The sequence below is a fragment of the Sus scrofa genome, chromosome 8 (genome assembly GCF_000003025.6).
Source record: "Sus scrofa isolate TJ Tabasco breed Duroc chromosome 8, Sscrofa11.1, whole genome shotgun sequence".
NCBI lineage: Eukaryota > Metazoa > Chordata > Mammalia > Artiodactyla > Suidae > Sus > Sus scrofa.
In genome coordinates this window covers 77,194,239-77,212,155 of record NC_010450.4, presented here as the reverse complement: position 1 = coordinate 77,212,155, position 17,917 = coordinate 77,194,239, and the positions used below count along the sequence as shown (strand labels likewise).

At 42.8% G+C, this 17,917-nt stretch overlaps 1 long non-coding RNA gene across 1 annotated transcript in view; it reads right to left on the bottom strand.

Moving 5' to 3' along the window:
* LOC110262141 overlaps nt 686-17,917 on the bottom strand; it is a 42,219-nt gene continuing 24,987 nt past the window's right edge. Inside the window, exon 3 of the long non-coding RNA XR_002346739.1 lies at nt 686-1,028. This is a non-coding gene — a long non-coding RNA (uncharacterized LOC110262141). The remainder of the gene's footprint in view (nt 1,029-17,917) is intronic.

Genomic DNA, 17,917 nt, shown 5'->3' with positions numbered 1-17,917 from the left:
CAAGGATTGATCTAAATTACTAAACTGTAATGCTCTAGTCCTCCGGAACAAGACAAGCAGCAGCACTGCTTAAGTGTTTTAGCTTGGCCTGCAATTTGCTAATCAGAGCTGGAGGTGACATGCCATAAAACGATACAGGCTTTTAACTGATAGGTTTACAGAAGGTTCAGCTGCAAATCTGTGCTCTGTAGTTGGAAGTTTAAAGGCACAAATCTCAGGTCATTTAAATAAAAAGCTCAATATTCCTTCCACCTTATCCCTCTTCTAAAAACGGAAGGAAAACATCGCTGTCACAAATAATCTGATCTTGGAGTTCCCTTGTGGTTCAGTGGGTTAAGGATCCGGCGCTATCACTGCTATGGTTCTGGTTACAGCTGTGTGGGGTGGATCCCTGACTCAGGACCTTCCGTGTGCCGCAGGTATGGCCAAAAAAAGAGAAAGAAATAATCTTATCTGGGTCTATAACTCCCAGTGAGGAAACAATCAATAGTTATTGACAACTAAATCCTTCGCCACAGCACTCTTCACTTATAAGTGTATGTAAGAAAAAGTCTTTCTTAAAACCATGATAAACATATTTTGGGAATACCATTCTACATGTCTAAATGATAAAAGGAAAACAAACTTAATTAGCCTAGACCCAATTTCACCCTTCGATACACACTGCTAACTCCTGCGGAGATAATTGTACAAAAGCCAGGCTGTATTTGGATCTCGGAATACCATGTACTTTTCCAAGAGTAGACGGAGATCTCTGTCACGTGGGCAAGTGTCTTGTATTCAAATGGGGGGGTTGTGCATGTGTGTCGTATCTCTGTGTGGCTATCCACTACCTGGGAGGGAGGTTTGAGAACGGAATGACCAGATTAAGAGGGCTAAGACACTGAGTACGCACCTTCCTTCTGGTTAAATGATCTCTCATTGCGGCTTTCAGCAAACCTTGTACTCCAGGGGTTCGTGCGCGCGCGCGCTCATACACACGTGGGCATGGAGATCCTTTCCGATCCTCTGTGATTCGTCAGTGGTCTCTAGGTGGAAAGGAGATGGGATAAATAGGAAATGAAGCCATGAAACAGAAACGACAGCAACCAGGATACGATCCACCAGTTCTTCCCTCTGCCTGTGTAGCGTGTTTCTCCTCCCAGTCCCTGCTCTGTGGACGGCTGAGCCAAGAAGGTGGCAGAGGGCGACAAGAAGGGCTCCTGCTTTTTTTTTTTTTCATGGTCCTGTTTAATGCAAAGCTTTGGAACCTTGGAATGAAAAACACTGACATGGTGGGGAGGGGTGTATCTTTAAGTCTATATTAAGTCAAATTCGACAATATGCTTTAAAAAATTCTATTTCATGCCAAGCATCCATGAAAATTATGAGACAAATTACTCCAAAGAGATTACTCCTTAGAAAAGAGCTATTTTATAATTTCTACTCTTGCCCTTAATGTTTCACTGAGGTTGATATTCAGATGCTTATCAGAGCACATTACTCCAAGCCAGATATTTCCCAAGAATTTCAGTTATTATTTACGCTGTTACATCCATACACATGCATTTCTGGAGCTGAAGGAAGCAGAGGCATGCAAGTGGACAGACAGACAGACAGAGGAATACATGTACAGTGCAATCATTTGTGACAGGCTAATTTCTTTTTTCAAAAAAGTTTTTATTATAGTTGATTTACAATGTTCCGTCAATCTCTGCTGCACAGCAAAGTGACACACATTCTTTTTCTCATATTATCTTCCATCATGTTCCATCACAAGTGATTGGATATAGTTCCTCGTGCTCTACAGCAGGACCTGCCAGGCTAATTTCTAGTAGGTGCCCAGCCACTTGGTCTCACAGCTTAGTATTCCCCGTCAGACAGGGTGTCTGTGTTTCCCCCACACACTTGCAGTTTGCAGCAGAGTGCCAGACGGACATCTTGTCTTGTGACTTGATAACAGATTCCATTAATAGCACACCCAGTGGTACAAACATCCAGTCCCTCTCAGCTGGGGGGAATCTGGCAATGAGTGCCAGCCTGTGGAACTGCACAGGCTGGGGTCCGTGCCAGGTCGTGCAAAAGAGGGCGACTGGGAAGTCACACCCTCTGTGGGCACAGGGCATTGCAAAAGGGGAGCTTTGAGACCAAGACGATGATGGAGGATAATGGGTAAAGATGGGTTCCTGAGAGCTGCCATCCTCACTTGATGAAATCTGGGGTGAAACAAAAATCACCATTGTTTCACTAGGTTGGGGCCATGCCTGGGCTCTGTGCTCTATTTATCCCCAACACATTGCTGATTCTTAATGATTATCATTATCATTATTAATGATGGCAATAATTGACAACATGGTAAATAACTTGAAAAGAGCTAGTTTCCTGAAGGAAAAAAAAAAGTCACTGTAATAAGGGCTCTTTTACACAGAAATAAATAGCACATTTGTGTCTTGGTATTTTAAATTATGTCTTTGTTTGCTGAGGCTGGAGGGCATAGGGTGCAATTTTGAAATCCAATAAAAGAACAGACAAATTAGCATTACGAAAAGGGTACATGTTAATCAAAATCAGCCATTTGGACTTTGGGTCCTTAATTGCATCTGCATTTTCTGTTTGCGTCTTTCTTTCTAATATCACCTATTTCTGGATTTGCAGGGCTGACTTTATCCATAAGAGGAGGAAAATGTTGCTTGCTGGGTGCTGAGGTTTTAGGCTATGACACCTAAAATAATGCTTTCTGAAGGAAAGACCCTTTTTCTTTTCTTTTTTTAAAGGGCCTCACCTGTGACGTATGGGAGTTCCCAGGCTAGCGATCAAATAGGAGCTGCAGCTGCTGGCCTGTACCACAGCCACAGCAAGGCGGGATCTGGATCTTTAACCCACTGAGTGAGGCCAGATATCAATCCTGCATTCTTGTGGATACTAGTCAGGTTGTTAACCCACTGAGCCACCACAGGAACTGCCACAAATACCCTGTACCTCTATTAGAGGTAAAGCTTCAAATGCAAACATACCGGAAGCAAGGGCTAAGAAGGGCCTGCAAAGCTTCTGTGTCACTCAGCCTTGACTTTGAGCAGTTAGCAGTAGGAGAGGGTAGACAGCCCTTGGTAATCAGTGTCTGAAAAGCAGACGGTTAATACATTTCTTTAGAGGACTTGGCAAAGATCCTGCTCGACAGTCTGACTGGGGGAAAAAAAAGTGTCTTTCTACCTGTATTTTGAAGCATTTCCCTGCAAGGTAAATAATTGCAATTAAATTGGAATTAGGAAAAAAGAACATTTCCTGCGATGTGAAACAATAGCTCAAGCTTTTCCACCTTTACTCTTTCTGTGATTTTACAATGACATCTAATATGGGAATAAAAACTCAAAAATGATCTATGGTCCCTGATGTGCATGTCTTTTAGAAATGGTCTGGCATGAATGCATTTGTGCAACCGAACTCATATGTTTTAAAAGACGGCAGAGTAGGTTTTACCGAGAATACCCCTTGGAGTTCCAAATACACATTCTCTGGGGCATGAATTTATTCTCAGGAATGAGTAGACAAAGATAGGAATCCATTTGAACTAAGAAATGCTTTTTTGAAATACTAACTCTGTAGATAAAATACCAACTCGGTAGAATTAATAATAATAAAGGTGATAATATCTCATTGAGAAACAGCCTGAGCAACTGTTTTTTTTTTTTTTTTTTTTAATTTTTTCCATGGTTGCTCCCATGACATATGGAAGTTTCTGGGACCAGGGATTTAATCTGAGCTATAGATGCTGCAGTGATGCCAGATCCACTGCACAGGGCCAGGGATCGAGCCCATGCCTCTGCCGAGACCAGTGCCACTGAAGTTGGATTCTTAACCCACTGTGCCACAGAGGGAACTCCAGGCTGGGCAGCATTTCATCTGCCTTTCCCCACAGAGCACCAGCTAGTGGCCAGCTGCACTGCGCCCACGCATTGTCAATTTCCATTGCTCCCTGATGCCTCATTTCCTAGGGCTCCTTCACTTAAGGCTCTAAAGCAACTCATACATATTAGAGAATCACTGTTCAATCTTCTGCTGTTAAGCTTGGTCATCAATTCCTCATTTCCTTTGCTCTGCAACTGGGAACGTTCGTGCCCTGCACTTGGAGACTGAGTTCCATCTTGGACCACCATAGGCTTGGTTTTCCTCTGGGAGCAAGGAAACAGGTTCTGTGCCTGCAGAGGTCTCTTTTCTAGGTTTCCTGCATTGTTCTGGCTGAGCTGGCAACTTCATGCAGCTACTGCCTCTCTAGTCACCTCTGTACCTCGCCAATGAGACAGAATGTGCCACTTTCAATAGAAGAGGCTCTCTGCCCTCTGTCCCCAGTACTGTGTGACAGCCCTGTGGAGGCACTCCTCCCGTGCTAAGTCTTGCAGCAAAGGGTCCGCAGGGTTGATTCCCACTGGGGGTTCCAAGGGAGAACCCACTCCATGTCTCTCTCCCAGTTCCTCGTGGTGGCCTGTATCCCTGGTCATTCTTGGCTTGTAGCATCAGAACCCCAGGCTCTGTTTACTTCTCTACATGGCATTCTGCCCTGTGTGTGTCCACCACTCTTAATGTCTTATAAGGACACCAGCTACACTGTGTCATGCCTCCCCCCCCACCCCATAACTCTAGAACAACCTCATCTTCTTAACGTGTGTAGGAGAGGAAAAATAATTTTCTTCCTCCCCATCTGAGTTCTTAGCTGAGACCCCTGTAAGCAAAGACAGATTAAAACTTATGGTTACCATAGGGGAAACTGTGGAGGGGAAGGATAACTTAGAAGGGTGGAAATAACACATACACACTACTGTATATAAAAGCGATAATTCACAAGGACCTACTGTATTATCTACTCAATAGCCTGTTATAACCTATATAGGAAAAAAGAATAGATATATATGTATGTATAACTAATTATCTTTGCTGTACACCTGAAGCTGACACAACATTGTAAGTCAACTATACTCCAATCAACTTTTTAAAAAAGAAAAAATAGGGGTTCCTGCTGTGGCTCAATAGGCAAAGGATCCAGCATTGTCTCTGCAGTAGCTCTGGTCACTGCTGAGGCATGGGTTTGATTCCTGACCTGGTGCAGTGGGTTAAGGATCTAACATGGCCACAGCTGTGGTGTAGGTTACAGCTGCAGCTTGGATTCAATCCCTGGGCCGGGAACTTCCATATGCCATGAGTACAGCCAAAAAAGATTAATAAGAGAAAAACAAAGGAAAGTTTGTTAACATGTATACCTCATGGATAAAAGGGAGACTCAGGGAAAAATGAGAAACTCCCCAAGGTAGCTTAAAATGCAGGATTAAATACCATCTTAATAGAGACAGGGGCAGGGGGATGTGGCCTCTTAGGGGAGAGGAAGAGATTCCTGAAAAAGATAAGGGAGCCTCTGGAAGAAGAGATGGTGTGATGCTTTGTGATAAACTTTGTCTGGCTGGGAGGTCTCCCTCTAGAGCCTTCTCCTGAGATGACAGTCAACCTCCCCTGTTTCATGAAGCTCCTGGGGAGGGATTTATGACAATTGAGTTCCTTTCGGAGGATGTGTCTTTAGGTAGATAAGGGGAGTTCAGAGAAAGGCTCTCCCTGCAATTGCTGCTTCTCAAGTGCCTGCAGTTCAAAAATCATCAATCTACCAAAGGGGCATAATTAGAGGTGGCCTGTCCTGAACTCATATTTTGAGATGGTCTGTTCTGCAATCCATCACCTGATTTCATCTGCAAAGACATTATTTCCAAACAAGGCCCCATTCTGAGGTACTGGTGGTTGGGACTTCAACATGGCTTTCTGGGGGACACAACTCAAGTCACAGCAGTGTTATAATCGTTGTTTACACTGTCACTTTTCCTATTGCATCGTGAGCCTCTTGAGGCAGTTGTGTGTCAGACTTATGTATCCCAGCACCTGGGACACCGCTGTGCTCAGTAAGTGACGACTGATGAATGAGTAAACTCGCTATATATTCACTGTTACAGGGTGGGGAGTTGCAGAAAGGTTGGTACTTGATAGAAAAGGGCCTCCAATTCCTGCTTGAGGATCTAGAATTCATTACCCTTCAAGATATTTTCTGGAGTGGGTGCAAACACTACAGTTTCACTTTGTAAAACTAGTTTCACTCTTTCAATAAACCCAATGGAGATGGTACATGTTTCCACAGAAAGGCTGCACAGGCTCACCAAAACGTCTTCCTTCCTTGGCCGTGCCCAAGGCATAGGCAAGTTCCCTGGCCAGGAATGGAACCCACTCCACGACAGTGACCATACGAGATCCTTAACCCGCAGAGCCACCAGGCACTCCCAAAATGTCAGGTTTCTTTGTACTCAAGAGTTCCTATTGGATAGGAACGAGAGTGGCTCAGAGCCTTCTCGGCCCAGGGACACAGCAGGGCCAGCTTGCAGGAGCCAAGTTCAAAGTTGAATGGTTTTGTCCAGATCCCCAAACCGTCGTTAGGAGCACGAGCCCACACTTGCCCTTGGGGTTAACCTCACATCCTCATTATCCACAGCAACTTCCTTTGTCTGGTTCAAGGTGGGTCCACCAACGCTCTCTCCTCCTCTCTCCTTCCTCTTCACTCCCCAGGTCTTCCCCAGGCTATTGTTCCATAATATCCCCTTCCTTACATCCTGCTGCTATTGGGCAACAAGCCTCCCCAGCTTGCCTGTCTTAGGGGGAAAAGGATAGCTTCTCACCACAGCAGAAGAGGAGCCCTACCCCTGGCCCTTCCTAAAGTGCTTGTTAAAGGACTTGGGGAAATTCTCTCTACACAGATGCCTCGGTAGTAAAGCTATTGTTTTGCTGCCTAATCCTATCTTGCATTTGACAAGTGAATACCACCCTCATCCTTTTCCTTGATTGCTTCTATGGCAAATTCTAATCTCCCCCATGGCAGATGGACACCTTGGGCCTGCATGTACAAAAGCAAACAGGAAAAGCTAATTAAATAATTTTCAAAATATCACTTCTAATGTACGAAGTAATTACAAGTTACTCAGTGACAAGTGCCAAAGAAGAAATCAACGGGGGTGATGACAGAGAGAGAGTAACTGGGTGGGGAGGGTGCGGAGGGCTTTCCAGCTCTTCAGACAGCCTTGAAGGGGTGTAGGAGTTCAGAATATGCTGCTCCAAAATATGCCACTCTGGTATAAGGATTATTTTGCACTGAAGCAATTGGGGAAAAAAAAAAAAAGCAGATAAGAAAAACTGTCTGCCTTCACCTTCTCTACCAAGAAGAGTAAGACAACTGTTAATTACCGGAGATGATGCTAGATTCTTATCAGCCCAGGGGTGGCAGCATCAGTGGAATCTACAGAACAAACCCTGCTAGGACCACCTTTAGCTCTCACTGGTTTCCCCCATACACTAACCTTCCCACAGTTTGCCACCCCTAAAAGCCTAAAGCCCTTTCCCTTTGTCTCAATCACTTCTCTACAAAATGTATTGTTTCGTTAAGATGCCAGATCAGCTCAAGTTCTAACCACCCCTTCGAGTTACTTATGGCTAAGGACTTTTGCAGGTCTGTGTAATGCGTGTGTGAATAAAATTCTTTCTCTTATTAATCTGTTTTTGGTTTGTTTTTTGTTTTGTCAATCTAATTTGCAGGCCTCTTGTCAATGCACCTAAGATGGATAAAGGACAAGATTTTTTCCTCCCCTACAGGGGAAAACAACTTAGGGGAAAGACCCCAAAAGGTTCTGTGGTTGGTTCTCTTCCTTAAGGCAGAGACCACATTCACCACACTGCCTCCATCAATTAGTTACTTAATATGTTACTCTACACTTTTCCCTGTTTATTTCAGATCAACAGACATGCTCCTAAGGATTTAGTCTAGGGCAAGGCTTACTGTCACAAATACCCTTGTCTAATGATTTTAATGTTTTAAGAACCTGTCGTTTTCATGAAGGAGCCTGGAGGATGGAGAAGGAAGAATCAGAGCTCTTCTGATGCTGTGGTTCTTAACCTTGGCTGCTCACTGGGTCACCTGGGAGCCTTAAATACACACATATACAAACACACACACACGTCAAGATGTAAGAGTTTATTATTACTTAAGCTCTGGTTGTTTCTGGGACAGCATTGATCAGGCTGAATTCTGAAAGAACTCTCTCTCTCTTTTTTTTTTTTGTCTTCTTAGGGTCACACCTGCAGCATATGGAACGTCTCAGGCTAAGGGTCGAATCGGAGCTACAGCTGCCAGCCTACACCGCAGCCAAAGCAATGCAGAATCCAAGCCGCATCGTCAACCTACACCACAGCTCACATCAACACCGGATCTTAAACCCACTGAGGGAGGCCAGGGATCGAATCCCCATCCTCATGGATACTAGTCAGGTAGTCAGGTTCATTACTGCTGAGCCACAATGGGAACTCCTGGAAGAATTCCTTTTGTATTTCTGTAGTTAAGTTGGGTCTACGCTACGTCTCTTCCAGGGCTGGCCCTGTTGTGTGTTTCAGTGACACTCTTCAGCCTCTGGTATGTTTCTCTTCTCAACCTTTGGCATCACATACCTGATTTCAGTGGAGCCTGTGCTTCATTAGACCACTGGGGACAGCTGTATCAGACCTGCCATGTCACCCCAGCCAGGGTCACAGACACCTGTGATCACACTGTGCACACCGCCTGTCTCACTACAGCAGAAAGGCATGGGACCAAGCGCAAGGGCTCAGGGTAAGGGCACTTCTCTCTACAAGACACTAGAAGCATCTCATGAAGATACCCACTCTCTTTCTGGTATTTGGCAATGTAATACTTATATTTCCACTTTGCCCATGAGTGAATTCAGAATAAGATCATTAATCTTATTTCTTGGAATTCTACAGCCTGCCTTTGTTCAGATTCTTTAAAATTAATAAGACTAGATTCACTTGGGTTTACCTGGTTGGTTTGGCCTGTGAGGGTTTGAAGTCACAGTAACTGGGATCTCAGAGTCCTTATTAATGGGTAGGTGAGAAAGAGCCCCATGGGAGCCAAGGATAAAGAAGTATCTAGCAGGGGGCTATATGTGCTAAAGGACATGTGGATTTTCTGAACTACTGGCTTGATCATTCATTGTTTTCTTCATTATGGGTTGTAAAGTACGCATTGCATCCCACTGAGTTGAAGAGGCAATGTAGGTACTTGGTTCATAGTAGGTGACCTCAAATGTCTGTGGAATGAGTAAAAAGATGGTTTGTAAGGAGTTACCTGGTGGGCTAGCAGTTAAATGACCTGGTGCTGTCACTGCTGTGACTTGGGTCACCGCTATAGTTTGGGTTTGATTCCTGGCCAGGGAACTTTTGCATGCTGCAGGCGCTGCCAAAAAAAATTAAATTAAAGAAAATAGTTTGTAAAACCAACTTATGGTCACCCAAGGGGATAGCACGGATGGGGGAAGAGATAAATAAGGAGTTTGGGATTAACAGATATATACTACTATACATAAAATAGATAAACAACAAGGACCTACTGTATAGTACAGGGAAGTATATTTAATATTTTATAATAACCTATAAGGGAAAAGAATCTGAAAAAGAATCTGTAAATATGTTTCATATAATATACATACATACATATCTACCTAATACGTATTATATATACAAATATTATATATAAAATGACTTTGCTATACACCTGAAACACAGCATTGTAAATTCACTCTACCTCAATTAAAAAAAATGGTTTAACTTTCAAAAGGTTGAAGAAGAAGGAATACTCCCAAAGACATTCTATGATGCCACCATCACCCTAATCCCAAAACCAGACAAAGATACCACCAAAAAAGAAAACTATCGGCCAATATCTTTGATGAATATAGATGCAAAAATTCTCAACAAAATCTTAGCCAACTGAATCCAACAACATATCAAAAAAATCATACACCATGACCAGGTTGGGTTCATCCCAGGTTCACAAGGATGGTTCAACATATGCAAACCAATCAATGTCATACATCACATTAACAAAAGAAAAGTAAAAAATCATGTGATCATCTCAATAGATGCAGAAAAAGCATTTGACAAAGTCCAACATCCATTCATGATCAAGACCCTCGCCAAAGTGGGTATAGAGGGAACGTTCCTGAATATCATCAAAGCCATTTATGATAAACCCACAGCAAATATAATACTCAATGGGGAAAAACGGAAAGCCTTCTCACTCAAATCTGGAACAAGACAGGGATGCCCACTCTCACCACTGCTCTTCAACATAGTTTTGGAAGTCCTAGCCACAGCAATTAGACAAACAAAAGAAATCAAAGGCATCCATATAGGAAGAGAAGAGATAAAACTGTCACTGTACGCAGACGACATGATACTATACACAGAAAACCCTAAGGACTCAACCCCAAAACTACTTGAACTGATTAATAAATTCAGCAAAGTAGCAGGCTATAAGATTAACATTCAGAAGTCAGTTGCATTTCTGTACACCAGCAATGAAATATTAGAAAAGGAATACAAAAATACAATACCTTTTAAAATTGCACCTCACAAAATCAAATACCTCGGAATACACCTGACCAAGGAGGTAAAGGACCTATATGCCGAGAACTATAAAACTGTAATCAAAGAAATCAAAGAAGATGTAAAGAAATGGAAAGATATTCCATGTTCATGGACTAGAAAAATCAATATTGTAAAAATGGCCATACTACCCAAAGCAATCTACAGATTCAATGCAATCCCTATCAAATTACCCATGACATTTTTCGCAGAACTAGGACAAACAATCCAAAAATTTATATGGAACAACAAAAGACCCAGAATCACTAAAGCAATCCTGAGGAACAAAAACCAAGCAGGAGGCATAACTCTCCCAGACTTCAAGAAATACTACAAAGCCACAGTCATCAAAACAGTGTGGTACTGGTATCAAAACAGACAGACAGACCAATGGAACAGAACAGAGAATCCAGAAATAAACCCTGACACCTATGGTCAATTAATCTTTGACAAGGGAGGCAAGAACATAAAATGGGAAAAAGAAAGTCTATTCAGCAAGCATTGCTGGGAAACCTGGACAGCTGCATGCAAAGCAATGAAACTAGAACACACCCTCACACCATGCACAAAAATAAACTCAAAATGGCTGAAAGACTTAAATATACGACAGGACACCATCAAACTCCTAGAAGAAAACATAGGCAAAACACTCTCTGACATCAACATTATGAATGTTTTCTCAGGTCAGTCTCCCAAAGCAATAGAAATTAGAGCAAAAATAAACCCATGGGACCTAATCAAACTGAAAAGCTTTTGCACAGCAAAGGAAACCAAAAAGAAAACAAAAAGACAACTTACAGAATGGGAGAAAATAGTTTCAAATGATGCAACGGACAAGGGCTTAATCTCTAGAATATATAAGCAACTTAATACAACTCAACAGTGAAAAAGCCAATCACCCAATGGAAAAATGGGCAAAAGACCTGAATAGACTGTTCTCCAAGGAAGATACACAGATGGCCAGCAAACATATGAAAAAATGTTCAACATCGCCGATTATAAGAGAAATGCAAATCAAAACTACCATGAGATACCACCTCACACCAGTCAGAATGGCCCTCATTAATGAGTCCACAAATAACAAGTGCTAGAGGGGGTGTGGAGAAAAGGGAACCCTCCTGCACTGTTGGTGGGAATGTAAACTGGTACAGCCACTATGGAGAACAGTTTGGAGATACCTTAGAAATCTATACTTAGAACTTCCATATGACCCTGCAATTCCACTCTTGGCATATAACCAGACAAAACTCTACTTAAAAGAGACACATGCACCCGCATGTTCATTGCAGCACTATTCACAATAGTCAGGACATGGAAACAATCCAAATGTCCATCGACAGATGATTGGATTTGGAAGAAGTGGTATATATATACACAATGGAATACTACTCAGCCATAAAAAGGATGACATAATGCCATTTGCAGCAACATGGATGGAACTAGAGACTCTCATACTGAGTGAAATGAGCCAGAAAGACAAAGACAAATACCATATGATATCACTTATAACTGGAATCTAATATACAGCACAAGTGAACATCTCCACAGAAAAGAAAATCATGGACTTGGAAAATAGACTTGTGGCTGCCTGATGGGAGAGGGAGGGAGTGGGAGGGATCAGGAGCTTGGGCTTATCAGACACAACTTAGAATGGATTTACATGGAGATCCTGCTGAGTAGCATTGAGAACTATGTCTAGATACTCATATTGCAACAGAACAAAGGGTGGGGGAAAAATGTGTACATGTAAGGATAACTTGATCCCCTTGCTGTACAGTGGGAAAAAAATAAATTATAAAAAAAAATGGTTTAAAAAAAAAGTGTAGAAGGAATTCCTCATGATTGGCCCTGACCTGCTCCTTATGTCCTAGACTTCCTGACCTGTCACTTCCATAATGAATGTGGATGAGATGTTCCTCCTACTGACTTTTCCAGCTACCTTTCTTCCCAGCTCTTTGTTGGGATGGACATCATTTCTGTCCCACTCCCACTTCCTCTCCACATAATAAGCCTTTGGCTTGTCAATCATGACATTCGCCTTTATAAATCCATTTTTTATAGCTCTTCATCGGCTAGGAAAAATTGAGGTTAACTTCCATATGGTTCCTAAGTGAATTATACTCTGCTTCTCTATTTGTATCTTAATTTTCTATACACTTTGCTTTTTGCCTCATTTCTGTTCTTCCTCCATTTTCCCCCAGCTGCTATTTTCTTGTTCACACACAGATCAGGTATAAGAAGGAGAACTAGTGAAAAACTCTATTTTCGAGAAAGGCATTTTTTTTTCTTTTTATACACTTCTATTTATGCTCTGCATTTACTGAGGTGGTTAAGGGAAACAACTGAACTAAGTCTGTTATTATTAGGCACCTGGTCAGCCCTGTGCCCTGGTCTCTTCTCCTGGATGCCCTGTTGAGGGCCTGGCGTATCGGAGGCCCTTCCTGTATGATTATTAATGATCGGAAAGGAAACAGAGAGGTTTTTTAAAACTCAAATTTGTTCAATAAAAGACTGAATTGAGAATGAGATTTCAGAGTTCTCTGTGGGTTTTGTTTTTCATTTCTCTTTTCCATGAGCATTGATAATTGAAAATGGACTGCATTTAATTTCAAATTTATTAATTGATTCATAATTTATTTTTCCTGGAAAAGCAGTGTTGTTTGACTACTTATCAGATCAATTGATTCCATTAATTTTCAAACTGTTTACTCATTTTTATCTTAGAAGCCTCTTCTAGCCTTTTGAATGGTTCAAAGAAATTATACCTGTAAAACTACTGGAAAGTTAATAGTAAAGCTTAATGTAACAAAAATCTCAATTTATGGAACCCAGTTTTCTAGAGATGTAGGTTTTATGAAATGAAGATGACTGTTTCAATCTGTAGTGTTAAACCTGCCTTCTGCTCAAGGCGATGGCAGACACACTCGTATTAGTGTCTCAGGCAATGCTCTTCCAGGAATTGTCCTTTAAACACCTGCCATTATGTGCATTAGTTAGGATTTCTGCTTCTCAAGCTTACCCACTTGGTACAGTTTCCATGTTCATCTCGGCTTCTTTTACCCTCACACCATCACATCCGAGGCCTACGTCTCCCCTCTAGAGTCCCAGATGCCTCCCCTTCCTCAATTGATAAGAACTACTCAGGTGTTCTCTGGAGATGGCTTTTTCTCCTAGAGTGCTCTTTTTTTTTCTTTTCCTTTGTTGATGGATTTCCTCCGTGGTCAGCATTTGTTACCCCGGGGAAAATGCCAACACCTGCAAGTTTCCTTCTAAGCTTTGCAACCTTTCCCAAGAACAATGGGCTGATTTCCATATTTATAGAATATTACTTTTAATGGAAGTGCCCTTGACCCTGACCTGTTCTGTAAAAATGAAATTTTGTTTTATGTTCTCTCATTTGGGGGCTGGGCCTTGAAGATTTTTACAGTTGAAAGCGATGTTTTCTAGCTTTATTCCCCCTGATTCATCTCGGCAGTTTTCACTTGGATCTTGGGTTAATTTTAGCGTGGAAACGAGCATAACAAAGTGTAATCAGTTGGCTGAGAGCTTGCCACTAATGCCTGTGGATTTCTAACTACACAATCAATGAGCTGACTTCAGGTTGCGTGTCCTAAGGTAAAAGATAAACTCTTACTGCTTGGAAGACTGGAATTCGCCTATTGGAGGGCAGTAGTTACTTATAAACACATGAAATGCTTACTTAAAGTGATGAAAGGAATGGGAGAAGTTGTCAGAGTAGAGGTGGAAAAACCATTGCAGGCGCACAATTGCCCTTAAGTAATAAGATCGTTATAGAACCCACATGCAGCTTCTTTGAGTAGCAATCAATGACTATATCTTAGCCAGATTTTTTTCTAAATGTTCCAGTGAAGTTTGAATATGTCTCCCTTTTCATTGCTTTCTACAACCCAGGACAGGGGAACTTAATAACAATTTAATAGAACAGATTTTCTCCATCCCCTGCTGTGATGGAGGTAAGATTTCAGATCTGCTTCATAGTCCACTGCCACTTCTAGTTCTCAGGAAATAATGATTGTGTCTTCATTTCCTCTGCGTCCATGTCTCAAAATGTTAAATATGCTGTAAGCAATTGAAAATGGGTGCCTAGGGAGTTCCCTTTGTGGCTCGGAGGTAATGAACCTGACTAGGAAACATGAGTATGCAGGTTCAATTCCTGGCCTCGCTCAGTGGGTTAAGGATCCAGCATTGCCGTGAGCTATGGTATAGGTCGCAGACACAGCTCGGATCCCATGTTGCTGTGGCTGTGGTGTAGGCTGGCAGCTGCAGCTTTGATTTGACCCCCTAGGTTGGAAACTTCCATATGCCATGGGTATGGCCCTAAAATGCAAAAAGAAAAAAAAAAGGAAAAAAAAAAAAGAAAACGGGTGTCTATAATATGGTAAAAAAGCAGATAAGCAAACACCCTCTGCTTGAAGTGTCAAGGTGAACACAGGTCTCAGGCACCCACAGGACACGGCAGCCCCTAGCTAGTCCCAGCCACTCCCCCTCCCAGATAGAAATCTTGGTCAAACTCTAGTTGGCCGAATTTGCTGCAAGGTCACCTCAGAGGACAAAAGACAAGTGAGTGCACTGCACATGATTTTCTTGTTCCAAAGTGAAATTTTTGTTAAAGAGGCCACACTGCTTTCCTCAAACCACAGGTTTCCCAGAGCTTCCTTAATAGGAGTGTGCCATGGTCAAAAGACAGTGACCCATATTGGGGCTGCTGATCCCAAGGAGTGACTTTTTATTTTTGTTTTATTTTTTAATTTCAAAAATTAATTTATTTTTGGCCACGCCCATGGCAGGCAGAAGTTCCCGGGCCAGGGATGGAACCCCCACCACAGCAGTGATAATGCCGGATCCTCAACCACTAGGCCATCAGGAAACTCCGCAATGGGTGACTTTTTAGGGTTCTTTTTCTTGGATTTAAGTAGTGCATTTTTCTCCTGCTTAGCACCACAGGCTTTTAATGCAGTTTGAATACCAACTCAATCACCTAGCATCTCCCATGAGAATGTGCAAATGTATTTCTCTGAAAGTTGCATTCTTACAGAGAACGAATCCCTTTGGGTTTATTTATAAGAATGACTCATCCTGCAGAAAGCCAGAGGCACCCTGGGGGAGAAGGGGCAATTAGGACATCTGGGGAGACCCCGTCCAGAGGCCAAGATGGCCCCACATACCAGGCAGATTGGCAGTTCTGAGGTTATACCAACAAGAATCCAGTGCTTATGGAGTTCCCACTGTGGCTCAATGGAAACAAACCTGACTAGTATCCATGAGGATGCAGGTTCAATTCCTGGCCTTGCTCAGTTAAGGATTCGGTGTAGTCGAAAGCTGCAGCTCCGATTCGATCCCTATCCTGGGAACTTCCATATGCCACACCTGCAGCCCTGAAAAAAAAAAAAAGAACACAGTGCTTGCTGGAGCTAGAGTCAGAAGGGCCAGTAAGCTTAAGCGTTTGAACTAAGAGTCTGTGTTTGCAACATCGCATCTCTGCAGAGAAAGACATTTCCCAGGGTTTCTTCTAAGTGATATATAACAATTCAGAGAGATGCTGGTCTAAAGTGGGGTTCCTTGCAGAGTAATGATGATGGCAAAAAATAGCATGCCTACATCTGCTGAGAATTAAAGGTTGCTGGAATAAGGTTTGTCATAAATCGTTAATGAGGATTTCACAAAATTGTTCATTCAGAACCCCCCTTTTTGAACAAAAACAAGCCAACACCACCACCACCCACACCTGCATGTGAACAGAAAAAAGATCCAGAGGAAATTCAGGGAAATAGTTAGTCACAATGCTATTCGAACATGGTAGTGTCCTATTTTCCTTGTTTGAACTAATAATACACAGTCTAAAATTTCTGAGAGTACATACAATAATATTAAAAATTAAACATCATTTTTGTCTTTTAACATGGCACTTGGTTTTCAGGGCACTGAAGAAGAAAAAAGATAGAACTTTCTAGAACCCCAGGAAATGAAACGAGATTGGAAGAACAGAGTCAGATGGGAGGCTACAGCAGGTTAGTCAAATGTCTCAAGCCCTCCCCAAGGCCCCCATGCACAGAGCCGCCACGACAGCTAACAAACCAAAGAGAGGGAGAGGCTTTTATTCGAACTGTCAGCCTTAGCCTTGAGATAGAGCACAAGCGGTTTTAACAGCCAAATCACATCTTTGCGAACAATGTCACAAAGATAGAAAAGGAGCATTATATTTTTTATCTCACAGATGTCCTGAATAAAGTACACTTGGTTCCAATTTCATCTTGATAGCGCATCACAGATCACAGTGACAGCCTTGCTGGAAAATCGCTGATACTGGTTTCAGCTTGGGTTTTTTCCACTGAGTGGAGAAGCTCTGCATTTTCATTTGCACAGACCCAGGCCTGTTACTAACCATTTTACGATGTCTTTTGGTTTTGATGGATTTCTCAGCACAGGTACCAGGACGTCCCGGCCTATGGAGTATGGAGGTGGGTTGCATGGACGGTAGCAAGGATCCCATCTAACTAAACACGCCACGGTATCACCTACCATCTGTCAGGGCATATGTTGAAAAGACAAGCCTTACAACCAAGTAGGTGGTAAAACTTTGGATTCCTAGACCTTCGTGATTGCCAGTACAAAACCTTAGCTGTCTTTTCAAAGGCATCAGGAACCCAAACAATAATGACCTCCAACCCTTGGAGGGCTCCTTTAAAGAAAGATCCTGGGAGTTCCCATTGTGACTCAGTGGGTTAAGAACCTTACTTGTATCCATGAGGATGCTCATTAGATCCCTGGTCTTGCTCAGGGGTCAAGGACCCAGCATTGCTGCAAGTTGCAGTGTAGGTTGCAGGTGTGGCTGGGATCTGGTGTTGCTGTGGCTGTGGTGTAGGCTGGCAGCTGGAGCTCTGATTTGACCCTTAGCCCAGGAACTTCCAAATGCTGCAGGTGCAGCCCTAAAAAAAGTAACAGAAAGGTCAGAGTAACCTGGAAGATGGAACGCAGCTGCTCAGAAAGCCATGTTCTACCCTCCCTGCTTCCTGGCAGCAACAGATCCCTGAGCATCTAAGTTTAAAAAGGCCCATGGAAGGTCACACTGTCATTAATCTTAGGTTGATCCTGGAGTTTAAAGGGCCAGGTCCTGTTTGGTTTGAGGCTTTCTCTTATGAACTAAGAGCAGGTGAAAGAAACAGAAGGAAGTCAGAGACAAAGCCACCCCACTTCTGGGCGGAAGCTGGACACGAGTGGCCATTGGGCTTCAGACGAGAGCCAGAAGCAACAGGAGTGGTTTCCGTGGAGCTCACACTTGTCAGGAGTGAGTCAGGGAGCCTGGGCAGAGGCAGAGGGAGAGGAGAAAAACGGAGAGGAGTGGAGGGAGGAGGAGGAGGTAACCTTGTGTGCCTCCCCACCCAGACTGGGAATGTTGGGCACAGAAATAGTACCTCGTGGCTCTGTC